We start from the raw sequence: 22482 nt of genomic DNA, 5'->3' as shown, positions 1-22482 counted from the left end.
ATGCCTAGTTACGGCACTGCATGTAGCCATAGGGATCATTGTGCCTTATAACCAATGCAGGGAAATGGCACTGATGATCCCATGTGAATGTATGTATCTGTGATTTCTTATTGTCCCCAAGAATATAATAGCTGCATAATGGGGATAAGGTGCAATCAGGGAGATTGATGGACTATTCAGGGAGTCAGGGAGATTGCTACTATTTCAGGGAGACTCCTGCAGAATGAGGGAGGGTAGGCAACTATGCATAGTAGCCCACACAATAGCCTATAGGGGCTGCTTCTCCTGTTGGAAATGGAGGGGCCACAGCAGATATTGATAACACTGTATCTGTTGCTGGCCCTCCATGGTACACCCAGGGTATTCTTAATATGTGTGAACCCACCATCCAAACTGAAAAAAAAAAAAATGTGTTTTTGGGGGATGTCCTGCAAATATTGTTTAATAAACATACCCCTTACCCTCTCTGGTAATTTTACATATTTCAATTGTATATGTATTAGGGCATGATAACCACGCCACAACATCTATGATTGTGTGCTTTTATATTGAATCGTTTACCCTGGTACCGAGCTGTAACAATACAAGGTGGGGGCGAGAGAGAGATGAGAGATGTGAGAGACTACTGATGGAGCAGAGAGAATACACTACATGAATCCCCGAGTCATAGAGAAATATGGCTACGCGGCAGTCACTGATGTCGTGCAGCCCAGACTGTATATCTGACACGTGTGTGCATAAAGGCAGCAAGCACACACAGTCAGTCATATGAAGCATACATGTGGGGAAGCCGTCCTCCTCCGTGTGTGCAGGCTTCCAGGCTCTGATGCTATTTATATGATGGGGTGGACTGAGCGTGGGTGCGAGGAACAGCGCGTTTCTATAGTGAATCAATTAGCAGCAGTCAGTCAGAGCAGTAGCTGCCATGAGCAAGTCCCTGCCGGCATTTCCTTTATGTTTCTTTCTCTGCATTTATCACATGAGCAGCGCTAGTCAGTAGCAGGACCTATTACTCCTCTTCTTCTCGGCGATTTGCCCCTGCCTGCCTGCAATGTTCCCCTCCGGTAAGTGTTGGTTATATGCATGCTCGGTGGTGTGTACATACAGTACTCCCATCCTTTCTCTGTCTGCCCAGTATTAGCGGCGGCACAGGAATGGTGGACACTAGCAGCCGGCTGCTCCTCTATTTTGTAGCATGAAGTGACTGTAACTGATATATGGTACGAATAGGCGATACTAATAATACTAATCATCATCATCATCATCTAGATCATTACAATGGAAAGAATAGTATAATGAATATTTCATTTTGCTGGGTAAAAAAACACATTATTCAATTTACACTGCTTGTCTTAATAAATACCCCTAGATTTCATTTACACTTAATATTCTGATTTACCATGGTCATGGTTTAGAATAAATAATGTAAAGGTAATGATAATCAGCTGTTGTATGGATTGCTACCTCCTGCATCATTTTGTCATCACGATATCTCATATGTAGGTCATTGTATATGTGTATTTGCAGGTCACTTTCCCTGGGTGGTATGTCAGTGCTGATAGAAGGCGTACTACGAGACTTGCATGAAAAGGATTACTGCGCTCTGGAGTACAGTCATCCAAGTCTGTATTCTGTAAGACACACAAGCTTTGGTGAGTCAGTAGTGGAAACAGCTTCGTAACAATGATGTTTTAATCGATAGACCTATGTATTGCTTGTTATTTAAATAGTGCTGGTTTATACAAAGAATTTCATTTGCAAGCTGGTTTGATGCATGGCCTGCTGATGGCCCACATTTACTACACCACAATGGCTTCAATTAGTGGCAATGGAAGACTGAATAGTATTAAGCAAAATTTCCAGCTTTCAGAGTCATTGAGTAAAAGGTTAATGTGGAAATAGCTCAGATTTCTGTCAGGTCTATCATTGGATAGGGATAGTCCCATAAACAAACATGTTTTAACAGCATTTAGGGAATAAATAGCCTGGATTAATTAATGGATTGCCGTGATGATTTAACATCTTTCTGGGTCCTTATTCCCTCTTTCAGATGCATTATAGCAGCAGGGCCTAAACAAGGATTATCGTCACTCGGGGCAAGACAGTAATTTGGCACAATTCCACACCCCCACACCCCCGCCCCCCCTTTCCAAAAAAAAACCCACCCCAATAAAACAAAAAAAACCCTGTTAGACTAACATAATTGGATTATCAAGAATTTTGTAAAAAAGGGGATACTATTGGACAACATTCCTCTATGTGCCTCAAATGTCCGATGCATCATATGCCCCGCCATCAGCGTGTTCAACTACATGCTCCTCTGTGTGTCCCCATACATTGCACTATGGGCCTAATTCAGACCTGATTTGAGCAGAAAAATTGTTAGCAGATGGGCAAAACCATGTGCACTGCATGGGGGAGGGGAGGGGCAGCTATAACGTGCAGAGAGAGTTAGATTTGGGTGGGTTGTTTTGTTTCTGTGCAGGGTAAATGTTGTCTGCTTGATTTTTACACTGCAATTTAGATTTCAGTTTTAACACACCACACCCAAATCTAACTCTCTCTGCACATGTTATATCTGCCCCTCCCCTCCCCCATGCAGTGCACATGGTTTTGCCCATCTGCGAACAAATTTGCTGCTACGATCAGGTCTGAATTAGGCCCTATATCACTGCATTATATCATAACACTCCATCACTGCATTACATTCCCCTATCCACTGCACTACAGTACATCACTATACGGCATCCCCTACATGCAGGGCCGGATCTTGCCCTTGTGGCGCCCCGGGCAAAAATGGGGGCGTGGCTTCATATGGGGGCGTGGTCAGTTACGCCCCCATTTGTGCCCCCTGTAGCGCAGCTGAAAAAAATAAATAAATAAATAAAAGTATACTTACAATCCCCGCTCCTGATTCCAGACCTCCTCCTCCGCCGGCGCCGCTCTTCTCCTGGACTCGGATGGTTGTGTCTGTCCTCGGATCTATGGGAGAGACGTCATTACGTCTCTCCCATAGCACAGCATAGACACTAGAGGTCAATTATGACCCCTAGTGTCTCTGCCACTATGCTGTGCGGTGCGCGATGACGTCATCGCGCACCGCACAGCAAAGGACCTCTCCATGAAGGGAAACTAGACGCTTCGTCTAGTTTCCCTTCATGGAGAGGACCTTTGCTGTGCGGTGCGCGATGACGTCATCGCGCACCGCACAGCACAGTCCTCTCCATGAAGGGAAACTAGACGCTTAGCGTCTGGTTCCCTTCAAAGCGGGGGACCAGCGGCGGGCACAGCGGGGGGCACTGCAGAGGGCACAGTGGCGGATCTTGCCATGGTGCGGCGCCCTCCGGAGGGCGCCGGCGCCCTCCGGAAGGCGGCGCCCCGGGCAAAAGTACTGCTTGCCCGTGGCAAGATCCGGTACTGCCTACATGCTTAACTAAATCACTATACTACATGCCCCTATACACTGCACTACATACCCTATATGCTATACTATATCGCCTTATATGCTACACCACATCAGTGCACTACATGCCCCTATAAACTGCAATACATTACTACACTACATACTCTATATGGTACACTACATCGCCTTATATGCTACACCACATCAGTGCACTACATGCCCCTATACACTGCAATACATTACTACACTACATACCCTATATGCTACACTACATCACTACACTACATCGCCTTATATGCTACACCACATCAGTGCACTACATGCCCCTATACACTGCAATACATTACTACACTACATATCCTATATGCTACACTACATCACTACACTACATCGCCTTATATGCTACACCACATCAGTGCACTACTACTGCAATACATTACTACACTACATACTCTATATGGTACACTACATCACTACACTACATCGCCTTATATGCTACACCACATCAGTGCACTACTACTGCAATATTACTACACTACATACTCTATATGGTACACTACATCACTACACTACATCCCCTTATATGCTATGCAACATCAGTGCATGCCCCTATATACTGCAATACATTACTACAATACATACATCACTACACTACATTCCCTTATAAACTACACAAAATCCCCCCATCTGGGAGGCTGAGCAGAACTTAATACTGCTAACTGGGAGCACAGTGCCAATAATAAAGTCTGTCTTTAAGCTCACCACAAAGCTGCTGTAGTGATACTCTGTGAGAGTTGGAGGTTGTACAGGTTCTTAGTTTCCACTGTCAAGTGGATAACTAGCAAAGTGAGCCTTTGATTTCTGTAACATCGGTGAGTGCACCTGTTAAACGCCTGGGGTAGAGTGTCCTCTCAGTGGTGTGTAGCTGGCAGCTTGCTATTGGTTGGTGCTGGCCAGGCAGCCGGGATCATAGCCTGCTGAAAAACGGGTCTGGGACTCAGGGTCGACAACAAAAAGGTCGACACACCTTAGGTCGATGCCAATTGGTCGACACACCTTAGGTCGACATGGACAAAAGGTCGACAGGAACAAGGTCGACATGGAGAAAGGTCGACATGAGTTTTTTATGTTTTTTTGGTGTCGTTTTCTTCGTAGAGTGACCGGGAACCCCAATTAGTGCACCGCTTCGCTCGCCATGCTTCGGGCATGGTGCCTTCGCTTCGCTCGGCACAGGTTACCGTTCCAATCGTAGTCCACGTGGATCGTTAAGTATGAAAAGGTTCAAAAAAAGTAAAAATCGTGAAAAACTCATGTCGACCTTTTTCCATGTCGACCTTGTTCCTGTCGACCCTTTGTCCATGTCGACCTAAGGTGTGTCGACCAATTGGCGTCGACCTAAGGTGTGTCGACCTTTTTTGTTGTCGACCTGGAGTCCGGATACCTGAAAAACACTGCACCAACAGCTCGCTTGTACGGTGCACTGCATGCTAGTTGCAGCAGTGCATGGCAAAGAAGAGAGTTTAAGACAGTAGCTGGCATAGGAGAGATAACCGGTATTGGAGCTCACCCGCACAGCGTCGGAAAAAGCTGCGGGCAGACAGGTGGGTCAGAGACACTGCCCCAAGAACCGTCTGCTGTCTCACTGGTGCAAGCACAGCACTACCGGTTAAAAAACTCCTCTGTAACTCCTCGGCCCTGATAGCACATAGTATTCAAACATTAGAATCTCTTTCTAAGCATAAAAGGAGCCTCCGTAATACTTTCTGCTCACATTCTGGTTTCTGTCCATACTTTTGAAGGACTTGATGGTTTGCTTACATCTCCGATGTTTTGAATGTGCAGGCTCTGTATGACGCATGTGCAGATCTCTGCAACAATGGTCACAGTGCTACCTAGGCTGCAGCATGATTAACATGCAGCTGTTTGGGGGCAGGGAAGAGGCAACGATTGCCCGTGTTTCAGAAAACGGGGCGTGCCGCTCCTGTTTTCTGGGCGTGCCAAGGCCAGTGGCTGTGTCTTTTGACTCAGCTTCATTGGCCCGGCTGCATTAAAACACAGGCCCTCCTGAGTAACCTCAGGGTTACACAGATGTCTGATGTTCATGTAGAGTGATCATGTGTGCTGCATCTTAGACACAGCAGCGGATCGCAGAAGCCAACAGGAGGCACCTATTTACACAAAACGCCCTTTCAGCATTAGCATATTTTAGCATAGCCGCTGCATAGAAAGATACAGTAGCTGTGCAAATGCGTCAATCTCTGAATCAGGCTATGCTCTATCTAAGACCACTCTCATCAATCATATAAATGTTTCATTTTTCTCATTACAGCCACATTTATGCCTTAGAGAAATCATGAATTTAATAGGCCTCAAGACAGCTGATATTACGTACATTATTATAGTGCATTTTAATGTGTTGTTACATTTATGGGAGTGCACATGGAATTGCAGTTGCCCTGTGTAAAGTGTGTTTGGAAGGTACAATAGATATTTCTGCGAGGACTTTTTAAAATCGGGTCTCTTTCCAGGAGATAAACAGCTGCTGTAGCTTTGCGGCTGACACTGACACTGCTTTCATACACGTACTGTCATCACTCATTGTATCTCAATTAAATATCTCATCCAGCTAAACATGTTTTGTATTTTTTTTTAATAAACGTAAACTATTCAGCAAATAGGTGTAGCCTACATTCAGCAGAGAATGCACTGATCCACTCAGCCGTTTCCATCAGAAGGTAACAAGTTCTGCACCATGTTGTCTCTTATATTCCTCCCTTTCCCTTAGCTAAAGATACATTTCAGAATTACTTGGGTGTGGGCACAGTTGTTTCGAAAAGCAGCTGTCCTCAGGATCCCTAACACTACTACCCAGCCTTACCTACCCCTGCTGATCCAGCCATTACACATGCGTGAGCAAGGGCACCGATAGCCTTGCCAGGCCCCGGTAATGGGGAGGGGGGCAGGGTGGAGTCCCCTATGTGGTGGGCAGTGAATGGCAGGCAGCAGAGGAGGGTGAGGAGGAAGCAGTGATGGGCAGGTGGAATCAAGCAGCGATCTCTCCCCCCTCACATAACGCAAGGGTAGAGAGGACTGACTGACTATTGCCTCTCTCGCCAGCACAACACTCAGCAGCATGTGCCATATGCTGTGCTGGGGAGAGAGGCTGCTGCAGCAGCCAGTCCTGTCTCTCCCTTGCACACAAAACCTCTGCAATGGGAAGGGGACTTAGCGCCACTGTGCGTGAGTCATTGCATGCACATGGCTACAGTACATGCAATGCAGAAGTTGCGTAGGGATCTATTTAGAGTCCTCCTCACAACCTGCTGCTCCTTCCCTTTGGAAAGTGCAAGGCTCCAGGAAGCAGTGCTATCTGAAGATGGCTATGTTTTCAACGAACTCCGAAATCTGTTGAATATTAGGCAGCTCCTTCGGGACCCTAATAATGAATGGACCATTATAAAAAAATGCATAATCGGCCCATAAAGGATCATGAATAGGTTTCATATTTTATTGTATTCAGGTAGAAATGCCAATAAATCATATTGACTTGCACAACACAATTAATTACAGTGCATAACCAGGGAAATACAGAGGGATTGGAGTCTGAAACCTGCATCTAATTCGCAACGCGACTAGGGTGCACTGTGCTGCAGCTGTTTTCAAAAAGTTCTGTTCTGCTCCGTATACAGTCTCAGTCACACACAATACATGTATAAATTAATCAGCACAGTCTCCTTGTGCATTGTAGCCGCAAAAAAGAGTCCCGACATTAGCAGAGTTGCACGGCTCACTCACACCAGGCATCACGTGCTGCATTGCAAATTGAGGCTGAATATATGAGGACACTGTATGTCTGTAAATACACACAAAAAAATAATAGTAATACAGTGGCACTTGATATAAAAAAAAACAAGAAGCACCACAGGTGCAGCCCAGCTTGCAAATCCAAGTAAAACAAAAGATGCATCCTAATGCAGTAATTTCATAGAAAAACATGACATCCAAACATACTGAATGTGTTTGGTGTGGACCTGTACCAAACATTTTTATAATAAACACTTATGTGTGCCAATCTTGGCACAGTTCCCTCCTGTGATCTCCATCAATTCCAAACCATAGGAATCTCAATCCACCATATAACATGGGGTGCCCCCCAGATGGCTGCCTCTGGTAGGATGGGTAGGATGTATTACTGTACTTGGGGACATAGGACCTCTGTAAAAACATTTCTAGCTCTGCTTATATATGTATATAAAAATATATGTTCGCATTCTCATCACACACACACACACACACACACACACACACACACACACACACACACGAATGTATAGCTAGTATATGGGTGGCCCTCTGGACGACTTAATAAAGCACTTATAGATATAATATGGTCCTTAATGTATCCTGACGAAAGAACCTCGATATTCTGAAACATTTAAACCATATTGGATCTGTAAGCGCTTTATTAAGTCATCCAGAGTGCCGCTGATATACTTCCTACAGGATTCTGCTCAGCAATACACTGTGGAGTTCTACAGGAGGGCACCAAGACGCATTTGTATCCAAACAGTAGAGAAGTGCCGATATTAGGTTGTGCCTGTGCACACAAGGCACCCCCAGTGTGCATGCCCATGTATGGACATCTGTTCATATCATACTACCACAAACGTTTCAGTTATCCCATATATGCCTTGGGCCCCCGTATGGCTTATCTCCCACAGTGCAACCTTTGTTGTGCAGCCAACATGGCTGCCTATTCTGGTACGCCTGTAGATGGGATGAAAATACATGTCAGGACCCTACTCTTGGTGTTAAGGTGCTGCAACCACCCATTTTTTCTAATCTCTTCTAAGCATAACCTATTCTACCCAGGGTAATCCTAAGTAGTGAACCCAATATGGTTGCCTCACCTGGTACCTTTCGTGGGTGGAATATATAATCCGTTGGAACTTTTTAACCAAAATAACTGCACCAACCCTGCAATATGCGTATTATGCTCTCTAGCTTTTCGTGTTTATATTTTTTTATTATTATTTCTGTTTGGTTTTTCTACTTGCTGCAATACTAAATCCTTTCTACTATATGCAATGTTTTTGATGTCTACAAAGCAACATTAAGTCCTGCTGGAGAAAAGCGTTATATACAAAAAAATTATATATATATATATATATATATATATATATATATATATATATATATATATATATTATTATTGTTACTCTTCGTCATGTCCCATCCAATCTCTTCCCATACCATCATGTTCCTCCATCGGTCCACCCAGTCCATTGCATTTATAATGCGATCATCTTCGCCTACTTATTTGCAGTAGGTTCGCTGTTATGCATCATCATTTCTTTCCGGGACAGCTGTGAGATACCCAGCTGTCCCGTCGATGTCTTCTGGGTTTATGACCCATGCGTGGCCATTGGGTTGTGCATGTGCACAGTACAGGTTGTGGTGGAGGAATCTGAAGATCGCTCCCCTGCAACAGTGTAATCTATAGGCTACAGAATGCAGTCCCAATGGAGAATTGTGTCAAAGTTACTTAGCTGAACGCAGGAGATATCTGTTTTCTGCGTTCAGTCTCTAGTAAATTGCCCCAATGCTAAAAAAAGGTGCATTAATCATGCATACACAACTTAATAAAGAGCCCCCTAAGGCTCTCATTCTGAATTTGTTTTACACAGAGTTCACACATATTAGACCAGCAAACTTGCATTAATAGTGTGTCTTTTCTCGCTGTGATTGGTACTGCAGATGTTTCTTAACATAGGCAGAATTTAGTTTTTGGATACAATAATGTGCCTACATACAGTATGTGAACTCCTTTAATTATCCTCAAATTCAGACAATGACTCCTATGTTTTGCTAAACAGAGATTAATAACTTCTCACCCTATGCAGTCAGCTGATGGACAAGCACATCTGCTGGCTGTCGTATATAATGTAGGGCAAGGGATTTTGGATCTGCACAGGATCGGATTAAAAATATATGGTCAAATAGTTGAATATAGGTGAAATAATACCATAAGCCAACATAAAGCTATTGAGTTAACCCTTCGGGTCTAGTAACGTTTGGACTTGGTTGGCGGTGCTCCCAGAAATAGTTCAGAAAAAACTTTACTTCTTGGGGTTTTGCGTAGAGGCAAAGAGACTGTTTGGTCTATCTGGGTCACACTTTTAATCCAATATGGATGAAAAATAAAGAAATATATAAAGGATAAAACTTATTGTTTATTGCTGTCTATTAAAGATTTCAGAGCGACCAACAAACCTTAATACATTAAAAAGTTATTAAATCGGTAACTTCAAGTGTTCCTTCCTGTGAGGATTTAAATACAATTAATATGGCATATGTTACACCACTAATTTGTATCCAGAAATAAAGAAACTACTTTGGAGTAAAATGATAGTCAAATTGACTGTAATCAGAACGAAAATCTCTATTGTTTTGTTCTATTATCATAAAATTAAATTGGTTAGGGTCATAATTGAAGAGAGCAAAAAATGGGCTGTTCCTTCTCCCAAACCGGCAACTCATAAATTATTGGTGCTGTTATTATTCCATTTGTCTGTGGTTATATCTTGAAACATGAAGTCTATCTAAATTGAGGTAGAGAGAAATAATCGAGACAAGGATCAGAAAGAATACCAGGCACTTCTGCTTTTGCTCATCTGTTACCATCGAATGAGCAATGAGAGAGTGGATGTGCACCAGATTTTCTGGTATTGAAGATTATAAAGTACACTTCTGCTTTCCCAGGTATATTCTGTAGTTCCGCATATATATGGTTCTACAGTACCTGGTATTCCCAGAAGGTCCCCCTTTCTGGTACTAACCAAGCCCAGCACTGCTTGGCTTCCAAGATCAGATGAGATTGGGCATATCCAGTGTGGTATGACTGTAGATGATGAAATGAGCGTCACTGATAATCGCCTATGATTTCCCATATTGGATGAGAGAGTGTATGAAAAAGATATATGGGACAGAGTAAAATCCCAGTAAGATGCAGAATAGTAAGGCAATAGAAAAGAAATGGATAAATGTGATATGTCAGCCTCTCATAATTTGTTTTGGCTAACCCTCATTGAGATTGTCTATAATCGTCTGTCGAATTCTCTATACGTTCTTTCAATTTCACACTCTGATCCAACTTCCCGTTGGACAGCAGAAGTGTAACATTTATCTATTTCTTCAAACAGTCTCTTTGCCTCTACTCAAAACCCCAAGACGTGTTGTATATAATGTTCCTATTTCAGCACTATGGGGCATATTTATCCAAAATTATTTGCAGGATATCCCCCAAAAAAGCTTGTCTAGGGAGGACCACAGCTGTTTGAGATACTGGGGGAGATGTATTTTAGCGGCACGAATCGTACCACTATAGCACTTCCTGCTTCGCCTCATTACTGAGGAAAAGCAGGAAGCTACGCCCACATTAACATCTTGTCTGCTGAAGCGGGGGAGTGAAAATTCGTCCGTCCATTGATCCCCACCAGTGCTCACAGCGCATCAGCTTAACGCTGATGCACTGTGTCTCTCCCCTGGCTGGCTCCTCTGTGCATGCGCGAGATCTTACTACTCACGTGAGATCTCCTGTGCAGCCCAGAGTCCGGCAGTGCTGTCCCTGCTGTGGAGATAGGGCAATGACACCTGCAGCTGTCGAAATCAATAGCTACAGGTGTCGGACTGATCGTTCATTCATTGCCCTGCATATCGGTGTGCTATATTGTCATTCAGCACACACCGCCAGAATCATACATGGGGGAAGCGATATCAGCGCACATAATGTGCGCTGATAACTCTTTCCCTCCATATTGACCTTTCATACATCACCCCACAGTATCTTCTGCGATCTTCCTTTTTCAACTGCAAAAGCAGCCCTTATACTTACAGTAGGTTTTTTATAGGATCCCTCCCCGCTAATAGCCGCTGGTACATGCATAGTTTGATGACCACGCTTGCGCAGTAGTGCGGCCACCCCCCCCCTGAACCAGGCAATAAAGTGATTGCTAATGCATTAGGAAAACGAATACTAAGAATAAGAATAATCAGGTTTTATTAAACAGTGTACTTAGGGGCTGATTCAGAGATGGACGCAGCCCTTTGTATGCAGCAGCTGTGTCCATCTGGTCTGGCACGCGCACTGGCCACAGTGCGCGTGCCCGACCCTTCTCTTTGCGGGCCGCATCCTAGAGGGATGCGGCCGCAAGGTGATTGACAGCGGTGGGTGATCTGGAGGTGGCATTGTGGGGGCGTGGGGGCTTGTCATGAGCGTTTTCAGTGTGGCTGTGTGACTTCCAATGCTGCCGCTCTAATACATTTTTTTTAGAGGGGTCAATCTCTAATCAGTGCTTCTGTGGCGAGCGTACCGAGCCTGCAAGGAGACTCTTTGTGCCCGCCCTGCTGACGGTATACTGACGATCAGGATGCCGTTGTCTGTATACTGACAGCCCACATCCCAGTCGTCGGTAATTACTACTGATTCCAACAGAGACAATGGAGACTTCCACAAACAAGAGTTGCTGGCGGATCCCCAGATCTGCAACCAGTCTAACAGGAACCATAACCCCTAGTTCAAAAATTCCAGGTTCAAAAGAGCATCGGTAGGCACAGATCTTCTTTTATCCCTCATGCAGTTCCCACAGCTGACCACAGGACTCTCATCATGTGCAGTCGTATCAGAAGTGTGTTTGGGGGATATGCCGTAAATATTATTTGATAAATATGCTTGCATATGTGCCCACCCCTGATTTAACCCTAAGTAGACTTTTTTGTGATATATTGTACTGGTCAAATCAACACTTCTTGCACAAGTGCTCATGATGGGAGTCCCACAAAGTTTAAAGCCAGCAGGTGGTGCAAGTGCCCTGTCAGCTGGGGCCCAGGTGTCCACAAGTGGAGCAGTTCTTTTCGGCTACATATTAAAACCTTCAAACCCAACTGGTGACCTAAGCACACATTACAATAGGTAAGGTACGGGTGTGGATCATTAGATCTACACTAAAAAGGTCTACAGTCAATAAGTTGACCACTAATGATCTACATGCATTAGGTCGACAGGGTCAAAAGGTCAACATGGAATAGGTAGACAGTAGAAAAGGTCGACATCGAAATGGACGATGCATAAAGGTAGACATCATTTTGTTTGTTTTATGGGTGTTTTGACACTTTTCTGCCACAAACAAGCCCCTTTAGTGCACCGCATCCCCTCGCATGGCTCGCTTTGCTTGCCGTGCTTCGGGCAAGGTATCTAGCTCTGCTTCCGCTGCGCTTGGCACAGGTTACTATCCCAAATCGTAGTCCTTGTGGATAGTTGAAAAAGATGAAAATATAAAAAAATAACTGTTTTTTGACCGTTGTCATGTCGACCTTTTGACCCTGTCAACCTTTTGAACTATCTACCTTTGGGTGTAGTATGGCTGACCGGCGGTCTCCTGACCGCCGGTCAGCTTACCGACGCCGGGATCCCGGCAGCATACCGACGCCGGGATCCCGGCGGGGAGGGGCGAGTGCAGCAAGCCCCTTGCGGGCTCGCTGCGCTCGCCACGCTGCGGGCTTGGTGGCGACCTGCGGTCGCCACGGGTTCTATTCCCACTCTATGGGTGTCGTGGACACCCACGAGTGGAAATAGTCCCTGTTGGTCGGCATGCCGACCATCGGGATACTGAGCCGGCGGGATGGTGGAGGAGGTCATGTGACTGTCGGTCAGCAGACCGCCGGTCACATGAATACCACCCCTACCTTTTACATGGCGACCTTTTGGCCCTGTCGACCTAATGCATGTAGACCATTAGTGTTGACTGTAGACCTTTTTACTGTAGATCTATAAACCGGATAAAGTGAGGACTAAGGTAGTAAAAGGAATTGTGAGCCTTGTCATAGCACTGGGGCTGTTTAATGATTAAGGGAAGGGTCTAAGCTTACCTTACCTCTGCACACTATTGCTTATCTACAGTAAACATAGACTTGCATTAATGACTTTATTATACAATGAAATGTACTGACATCCAGTCCTGGTTATTGCTTATCGTAGACATTTAGTGATGGGTGTTTGCTGTCAGTGTCATTTTATGTATACTTTTCCAAGATTTTTTTTTTCTTCCAATTTGGACTATGATGGATTCAGACAAAATGTAAAAATTTTTATATTTAATAAAATTATTTGTTTATTATTCATAGATTTATCTTTAGGTCTAAAGGCCCGTACACACTGGTCGATGTATAGACCGTTCTCTTGAACGGCCGATACATCGCGGGACCGTCGGCCAGTGTGTACGGGCGATACGTCTGTGAACTCCGTCGTTCACAGACGTATCGCGTCGGCCGTGCAGCACAGCCGACAGCCAATATATCTAACGATATATTGGCCCGTCGCTGTGTGTGTACGGGGCGGTCGTCCGACCGCCTGTACACATGCTGCGGCGGCCGGCGGTGATTGACAGGTGAACTTGTGTACACTCCCGCCCAGTTCATGACGTCAGTCCCCCGACGGATCGGGCTGTGTGTATGCACATCACACTGCCCGATCCGTACATAGATATATCTGCAGATCAATTGATTTGCAGATATATCTGTTAGTGTGTACCCACCTTTATGGTCAGATATTTTATGGAAACTCTAGTGGAGATGTATCTAAAGGTGGGTACACACTAATAGATATATCTGCAGATCAATTGATCTGCAGATATATCTATGGACGGATCAAGCAGTGTGTTCAGCACACACACTGCCCGATCCGTCGGGGACTGACGTCATGAACTGGGCGGGAGTGTACACAAGCCCGACCAGTTCAGCTGACAATCACCGCCGGCCGCCGCAGCATGTATATGGGCGGTCGGCCGACCGCCACGTACACACACAGCGACGCGCCAATATATCGGTAGATATATTGGCCGTCGGCTGTACTGCGCGGCCGACGCGATACGTCTGTGAACGACGGAGTTCACAGACGTATCGGCCGTACACACTGGCCGACGGTCCCGCGATATATCGGCCGTTCAAGAGAACGGCCGATATATCGACCAGTGTGTACGGGCCTTAAGATTCTAAAGAATTGATACGTTGCCCATAGCATCCAATCAGCTTCTACCTGATATTTTACAGAATGCACTTGACAAATGCTAGTTAGAAGCTAATTGGCTGCTATGTGAAACTTTTCCAGTCCTATAATATTTGATATATCTCTTCTTTCACTATGTTGGCAAATTTGGTACTCCAGTTGTGCCAAACTTCTAATTTTGATCCCATAGTACGAATGGACAAAAGAACCATGGAAGTCCTGGTTGATTTGGGGAATGCTGCTTTTTACTGTTCTCTTTACTAGGCCCTGCTGATGGCATTGGTGGCCTAGGCACTGGCGTATTTATAATGGGTGCAGTGTATGCAGTGTACACGGGCCCCCGGGATCCAGGGGGGTCCACACGGCACACCCTACACCCATTATTTGCAATACTTACCCTCCGGAGTCCCGGGGCAAAGCAGCAGCACTGCAGAAATCACTGAGAAAAATGGCACGGCACCATTTTCCCGGTGTTTCGCACATGCGCAGTAGGAAAATCACTGGGTAAATGTCCACCACGCCATTTTCCCGTAGATCTGCGCATGCGCGCTGGACTCTGGGACATCGCTAGTTCCCATAGTCACAGCGCTAACGCTGGCTAGAGAGGAGGAGGCCCGTGTGCAGGCTCGATCAGGGCCCCCTCCTCTCTAGATGCGCCCCTGTGCCTAGGGCAGCCTAGCTCCATAGGGGGTGCCTATGTCTGGATGGGTTTAAAGATGTGTCCCACTGAGGATATATCTGTGGCCTGTGCTGGTTCGGGCATCAAATCACAGGGATAACAGATAAGCCACTGTCTATGAGCATTCAGGACTGCGATAGTGTGATTAAATTGGTTATATCACAGTGGATTTGGGCAGGTAGGTGAGGTAGGAAGATTTTGTGTGGGATAGCAGTGTGGAGTGTGCATTGTGGTGAGGAAGATGTGAGTGTAAGAGTGCCAGATTTGGGAAGTTGGAGGTGTGTGGTTTAGTAATACAGTAGAACTGATATTTACTACCATATGTGGAACCCAGTATCGGTGATAAGTGTACAAGGGACTTTTTGGTGGGCAAGTATATACTCATACAATCTGCTGTGTTTGGGAAAAGTTTACCTTTCTAAGGGTGTATCCTTCAGACTTGTTGCAGTGAGTCAATCACTCACGTCATCACTCTGCCCACTCACTCCAGCTTTCATTTGCTGCCACTAGTGGCACAAAGTCAGTAAAGTGGCAGAGATGGAGCACAGATGAGCTCCTGAAGAGGCACAGATAATGCAACGCTGCAGGAAGAAGATCAAAGGTGTTGGAAGACAGAAGACCGGAAGTGGCAGCAGAAGAAAGACAGAAGACCAGGATGCCTAAGCCCTGGCAGAAAGGGGGGACTTGCAAAAGAGCTTATACTGGCCCAATTGCTGTTCAGGTGAAGTTCGGCAAGAGTGAAGAAGCCAGCAGGATGATTTTTTCAGAGAGCATGTAAGCTCATTGCAGCGTTACTTCAGCTCCATCTGCATTTGAACTCAGAGCCGTAACTACGTGTGTGCCAGGTGTACCTGGCACACAACGAAGTCGCCCTGAGGGTGCAACGGCCAGCATTCTATGTCAGCGGCTTGTAATGAGTCAAATTGACTCATTACAAGCCGCCTGTGCTGTGTGTGCCGTGCTGGAGGAGAAGAGGAGAGGAGTAGCTCCGGAGGCAGGAGAGGAGGAGGGAGGGGGACTGGAGCCGCAGCAGTGCTATGTAATTGGTAGCGGCACCGCTGCAGCTGTCCCTCTCCTTCCACATAGGCTAGCCGCCGCCGCTGTAAATGCTGGGATGCGCTTCCCTCATCCCAGCATTCACAGCGACGGCAGCCAGCCAATGCGGAAGGAGAGGGACAGCTGCATGCGGCGCTGCCACCAATTACACTGCGCTGCTGCGGCTCCCGAGTCCCCCTCCCTCCTCCTCCTTCTCCCCTTCACAGTATCTGCCTGACTGCATGCACCGAGGAGCCTGACTGCCTGAGCCAGCGGGGAGAGATGGTAAGTGTCTATCTATCTATCTATCTATCTATCTATCTATCTATCTATCTATCTATCTATCTATCTATTCTGTCTGCCCGTAATGTATAATAAGGGGACGCTGTCTGCCTTAACGTGTAAAAAGGAGACGCTGTCTGCCGTATTGTGTAAAAAAAGGGACGCTGTCTGCCGTAATGTGTAAAAAGGGGACGCTGTCTGCCGTAATGTGTAAAAAGGGGACGCTGTCTGCCGTAATGTGTAAAAAGGGGACGCTGTCTGCCGTAATGTGTAGAAAGGGGGGACGTTGTCTGCCGTAATGTGTAAAAAGGGGATGTTGTCTGCCGTAATGTGTAAAAAGGGGGACGCTGTCTGCCGTAATGTGTAAAATAAGAATTTACTTACCGATAATTCTATTTCTCATAGTCCGTAGTGGATGCTGGGGACTCCGAAAGGACCATGGGGAATAGCGGCTCCGCAGGAGACTGGGCACAAAAGTAAAAAGCTTTAGGACTACCTGGTGTGCACTGGCTCCTCCCCCTATGACCCTCCTCCAAGCCTCAGTTAGGATACTGTGCCCGGACGAGCGTACACAATAAGGAAGGATTTTGAATCCCGGGTAAGACTCATACCAGCCACACCAATCACACCGTACAACTTGTGATCTGAACCCAGTTAACAGCATGATAACAGAAGGAGCCTCTGAAAAGATGGCTCACAACAACAATAACCCGATTTTGTAACAATAACTATGTACAAGTAATGCAGACAATCCGCACTTGGGATGGGCGCCCAGCATCCACTACGGACTATGAGAAATAGAATTATCGGTAAGTAAATTCTTATTTTCTCTAACGTCCTAGTGGATGCTGGGGACTCCGAAAGGACCATGGGGATTATACCAAAGCTCCCAAACGGGCGGGAGAGTGCGGATGACTCTGCAGCACCGAATGAGAGAACTCCAGGTCCTCCTCAGCCAGGGTATCAAATTTGTAGAATTTAGCAAACGTGTTTGCCCCTGACCAAGTAGCTGCTCGGCAAAGTTGTAAAGCCGAGACCCCTCGGGCAGCCGCCCAAGATGAGCCCACTTTCCGTGTGGAATGGGCTTTTACAGATTTTGGCTGTGGCAGGCCTGCCACAGAATGTGCAAGCTGAATTGTACTACAAATCCAACGAGCAATCGTCTGCTTAGAAGCAGGAGCACCCAGCTTGTTGGGTGCATACAGGATAAACAGCGAATCAGATTTTCTGACTCCAGCCGTCCTGGAAACATACATTTTCAGGGCCCTGACTACGTCCAGCAACTTGGAATCCTCCAAGTCCCTAGTAGCCGCAGGCACCACAATAGGCTGGTTCAAGTGAAAAGCTGAAACCACCTTAGGGAGAAATTGAGGACGAGTCCTCAATTCTGCCCTGTCCGTATGAAAAATTAGGTAAGGGCTTTTATAGGATAAAGCCGCCAATTCTGAGACACGCCTGGCTGAAGCCAGGGCTAACAGCATTACCACTTTCCATGTGAGATATTTTAAGTCCACAGTGGTGAGTGGTTCAAACCAATGTGATTTTAGGAATCCCAAAACTACATTGAGATCCCAAGGTGCCACTGGAGGCACAAAAGGAGGCTGTATATGCAGTACTCCCTTGACAAACGTCTGAACTTCAGGAACAGAAGCCAGTTGAATATTGACAGGGCCGAAATTTGAACCTTAATGGACCCTAATTTGAGGCCCATAGACAGTCCTGTTTGCAGGAATTGCAGGAAACGACCCAGTTGAAATTCCTCCGTAGGGGCCTTCCTGGCCTCGCACCACGCAACATATTTACGCCAAATACGGTGATAATGTTGTACGGTTACATCCTTCCTGGCTTTGATCAGGGTAGGGATGACTTCATCCGGAATGCCTTTTTCCTTCAGGATCCGGCGTTCAACCGCCATGCCGTCAAACGCAGCCGCGGTAAGTCTTGGAACAGACATGGTCCCTGCTGGAGCAGGTCCTTTCTTAGAGGTAGAGGCCACGGGTCTTCCGTGAGCATCTCTTGAATTTCCGGGTACCAAGTCCTTCTTGGCCAATCCGGAGCCACGAGTATAGTCTTTACTCCTCTCCTTCTTATGATTCTCAGTACTTTTGGTATGAGAGGAAGAGGAGGGAACACATACACTGACTGGTACACCCACGGTGTTACCAGAGCGTCCACAGCTATTGCCTGAGGGTCCCTTGACCTGGCGCAATATCTGTCCAGTTTTTTGTTGAGGCGGGACGCCATCATGTCCACCTTTGGTTTTTCCCAACGATTCACAATCATGTGGAAGACTTCTGGGTGAAGTCCCCACTCCCCCGGGTGAAGATCGTGTCTGCTGAGGAAGTCTGCTTCCCAGTTGTCCACTCCCGGAATGAACACTGCTGACAGTGCTATCACATGATTCTCCGCCCAGCGAAGAATCCTTGCCACTTCCATCATTGCCCTCCTGCTTCTTGTGCCGCCCTGTCTGTTTACGTGGGCGACTGCTGTAATGTTGTCCGACTGGATGAACACCGGCTGACCCTGAAGCAGAGGTCTTGCCTGACTTAGGGCATTGTAAATGGCCCTTAGTTCCAGGATATTTATGTGAAGTGACGTTTCCATGCTTGACCACAAGCCCTGGAAATTTCTTCCCTGTGTGACTGCTCCCCAGCCTCTCAGGCTGGCATCCGTGGTCACCAGGACCCAATCCTGAATGCCGAATCTGCGGCCCTCTAGGAGATGAGCACTCTGTAACCACCACAGGAGAGACACCCTTGTCCTTGGAGACAGGGTTATCCGCTGATGCATTTGAAGATGCGATCCGGACCATTTGTCCAGCAGATCCCACTGAAAAGTTCTTGCGTGGAATCTGCCGAATGGAATCGCTTCGTAAGAAGCCACCATCTTTCCCAGGACCCTTGTGCATTGATGTACTGACACTTGGCCTGGTCTTAGGAGGTTCCTGACTAGGTCGGATAACTCCTTGGCTTTCTCCTCCGGGAGAAACACCTTTTTCTGTACTGTGTCCAGAATCATCCCTAGGAACAGCAGACGTGTCGTCGGAATCAGCTGCGATTTTGGAATATTTAGAATCCATCCGTGCTGTCGTAGTACTACTTGAGATAGTGCTACTCCGACCTCTAACTGTTCTCTGGACCTTGCCCTTATCAGGAGATCGTCCAAGTAAGGGATAATTAAGACGCCTTTTCTTCGAAGAAGAATCATCATTTCGGCCATTACCTTGGTAAAGACCCGGGGTGCCGTGGACAATCCAAACGGCAGCGTCTGAAACTGATAGTGACAGTTCTGTACCACAAACCTGAGGTACCCTTGGTGAGAAGGGCAAATTGGGACATGGAGGTAAGCATCCTTGATGTCCAGAGACACCATATAGTCCCCTTCTTCCAGGTTCGCTATCACTGCTCTGAGTGACTCCATCTTGAACTTGAACCTTTTTATGTAAGTGTTCAAGGATTTCAGATTTAAAATGGGTCTCACCGAGCCGTCCGGCTTCGGTACCACAAACAGCGTGGAATAATACCCCTTTCCCTGTTGTAGGAGGGGTACCTTGATTATCACCTGCTGGGAATACAGCTTGTGAACTGCTTCCAATACCGCCTCCCTGTCGGGGGGAGACGTTGGTAAAGCAGACTTCAGGAACCGGCGAGGGGGAGACGTCTCGAATTCCAATTTGTACCCCTGAGATACTACCTGCAGGATCCAGGGGTCCACTTGCGAGTGAGCCCACTGCGCGCTGAAATTCTTGAGACGGGCCCCCACCGTGCCTGAGTCCGCTTGTAAGGCCCCAGCGTCATGCTGAGGACTTGGCAGAAGCGGGGGAGGGCTTCTGTTCGTGGGAAGAGGCTGTCTGCTGCAGTCTTTTTCCCCTTCCTCTGCCCCGGGGCAGATATGAGTGGCCTTTTGCCCACTTGCCCTTATGGGGACGAAAGGACTGAGCCTGAAAAGACGGTATCTTTTTCTGCTGCGAGGTGACTTGGGGTAAAAAGGTGGATTTTCCAGCCGTTGCCGTGGCCACCAGGTCCGATAGACCTACCCCAAATAACTCCTCCCCTTTATACGGCAATACTTCCATATGCCGTTTGGAATCCGCATCCCCTGACCACTGTCGTGTCCATAATCCTCTTCTGGCAGAAATGGACATCGCACTTACTCTTGATGCCAGAGTGCAAATATCCCTCTGTGCATCTCGCATATATAGAAATGCATCCTTTAAATGCTCTATAGTCAATAATATATTGTCCCTGTCCAGGGTATCAATATTTTCAGTCAGGGAATCCGACCAAGCCACCCCAGCACTGCACATCCAGGCTGAGGCGATTGCTGGTCGCAGTATAATACCAGTATGTGTGTATATACTTTTAAGGATATTTTCCAGCTTCCTATCAGCTGGTTCCTTGAGGGCGGCCGTATCTGGGGACGGTAACGCCACTTGTTTTGATAAGCGTGTGAGCGCCTTATCTACGCTAGGGGGTGTTTCCCAACGCGCCCTAACCTCTGGCGGGAAAGGGTATAATGCCAATAACTTTTTAGAAATTAGCAGTTTTTTTATCGGGGGAAACCCACGCTTCATCACACACCTCATTTAATTCATCTGATTCGGGAAAAACTACGGGTAGTTTTTTCACACCCCACATAATACCCTTTTTTATGGTACTTGTAGTATCAGAAATGTTCAAAACCTCCTTCATTGCCGTGATCATGTAACGTGTGGCCCTACTGGAAAATACGTTTGTTTCCTCACCGTCGACACTGGAGTCAGTGTCCGTGTCTGGGTCTGTGTCGACCACCTGAGGTAACGGGCGCTTTAGAGCCCCTGACGGTGTTTGAGACGCCTGTACAGGTATTAACTGATTTGCCGGCTGTCTCATGTCGTCAACAGTCTTTTGTAAAGTGCTGACACTATCACGTAATTCTTTCCATAAGACCATCCAGTCAGGTGTCGACTCCCTAGGGGGTGACATCACTAACACAGGCAATTGCTCCGCCTCCACACCATTTTCCTCCTCATACATGTCGACACAACGTACCGACACACAGCACACACACAGGGAATGCTCTGATAGAGGACAGGACCCCACTAGCCCTTTGGGGAGACAGAGGGAGAGTTTGCCAGCACACACCAGAGCGCTATATATATACAGGGATAACCTTATATAAGTGTTTTTCCCTAATATAGCTGCTGTATATATTTATATGCCAATTTAGTGCCCCCCCTCTCTTGTTTTACCCTGTTTCTGTAGTGCAGGACTGCAGGGGAGAGTCAGGGAGCCTTCCTCCAATGGAGCTGTGAGGAAAAAATGGCGCCAGTGTGCTGAGGAGATAGGCTCCGCCCCTTTTTTGGCGGCCTTTCTCCCGCTTTTTTATGTAAAAATAGGCAGGGGTTAAATACATCCATATAGCCCAGGAGCTATATGTGATGTATTTTTTGCCAAAAAAGGTGTTTTTATTGCGTCTCAGGGAGCCTCCCCCCCAGCGCCCTGCACCCTCAGTGACCGGAGTGTGAAGTGTGCTGAGAGCAATGGCGCACAGCTGCAGTGCTGTGTGCTACCTTATTGAAGACAGGACGTCTTCTGCCGCCGATTTTCCGGACTTCTTCCGTCTTCTGGCTCTGTAAGGGGGACGGCGGCGCGGCTCTGGGACCCATCCATGGCTGGGCCTGTGATCGTCCCTCTGGAGCTAATGTCCAGTAGCCTAAGAAGCCCAATCCACTCTGCACGCAGGTGAGTTCGCTTCTTCTCCCCTTAGTCCCTCGGTGCAGTGAGCCTGTTGCCAGCAGGTCTCACTGAAAATAAAAAACCTACTTTAAACTTTTACACTAAGCAGCTCAGGAGAGCCCCTTAGCCTGCACCCGTCTCGTTCGGGCACAAAAATCTAACTGAGGCTTGGAGGAGGGTCATAGGGGGAGGAGCCAGTGCACACCAGGTAGTCCTAAAGCTTTTTACTTTTGTGCCCAGTCTCCTGCGGAGCCGCTATTCCCCATGGTCCTTTCGGAGTCCCCAGCATCCACTAGAACGTTAG

General features: G+C 46.8%; 1 protein-coding gene and 1 non-coding gene across 2 annotated transcripts in view; one reads left to right on the top strand and one right to left on the bottom strand.

Annotated features, from left to right (window-relative positions):
- Positions 1 to 694: 694 nt before the first annotated feature.
- The window catches only part of GNG4 (G protein subunit gamma 4), a 187612-nt gene continuing 165824 nt past the window's right edge, over positions 695 to 22482 (top strand). The window contains exons 1-2 of the mRNA XM_063917600.1: positions 695 to 1064; positions 1528 to 1652. The gene's annotated coding sequence lies outside the window, so the exon portion shown is untranslated. The remainder of the gene's footprint in view (positions 1065 to 1527; positions 1653 to 22482) is intronic.
- LOC134913058 (5S ribosomal RNA) lies at positions 10194 to 10312 on the bottom strand. The gene has a single exon (XR_010177001.1). It is a non-coding gene; the product is annotated as a 5S ribosomal RNA (ribosomal RNA).

The sequence above is a fragment of the Pseudophryne corroboree genome, chromosome 4 (assembly GCF_028390025.1).
Source record: "Pseudophryne corroboree isolate aPseCor3 chromosome 4, aPseCor3.hap2, whole genome shotgun sequence".
NCBI classification, from domain to species: domain Eukaryota; kingdom Metazoa; phylum Chordata; class Amphibia; order Anura; family Myobatrachidae; genus Pseudophryne; species Pseudophryne corroboree.
The sequence above is the reverse complement of the archived record's forward strand: the minus strand, read 5'-3'. Positions and strand labels throughout refer to the sequence as shown.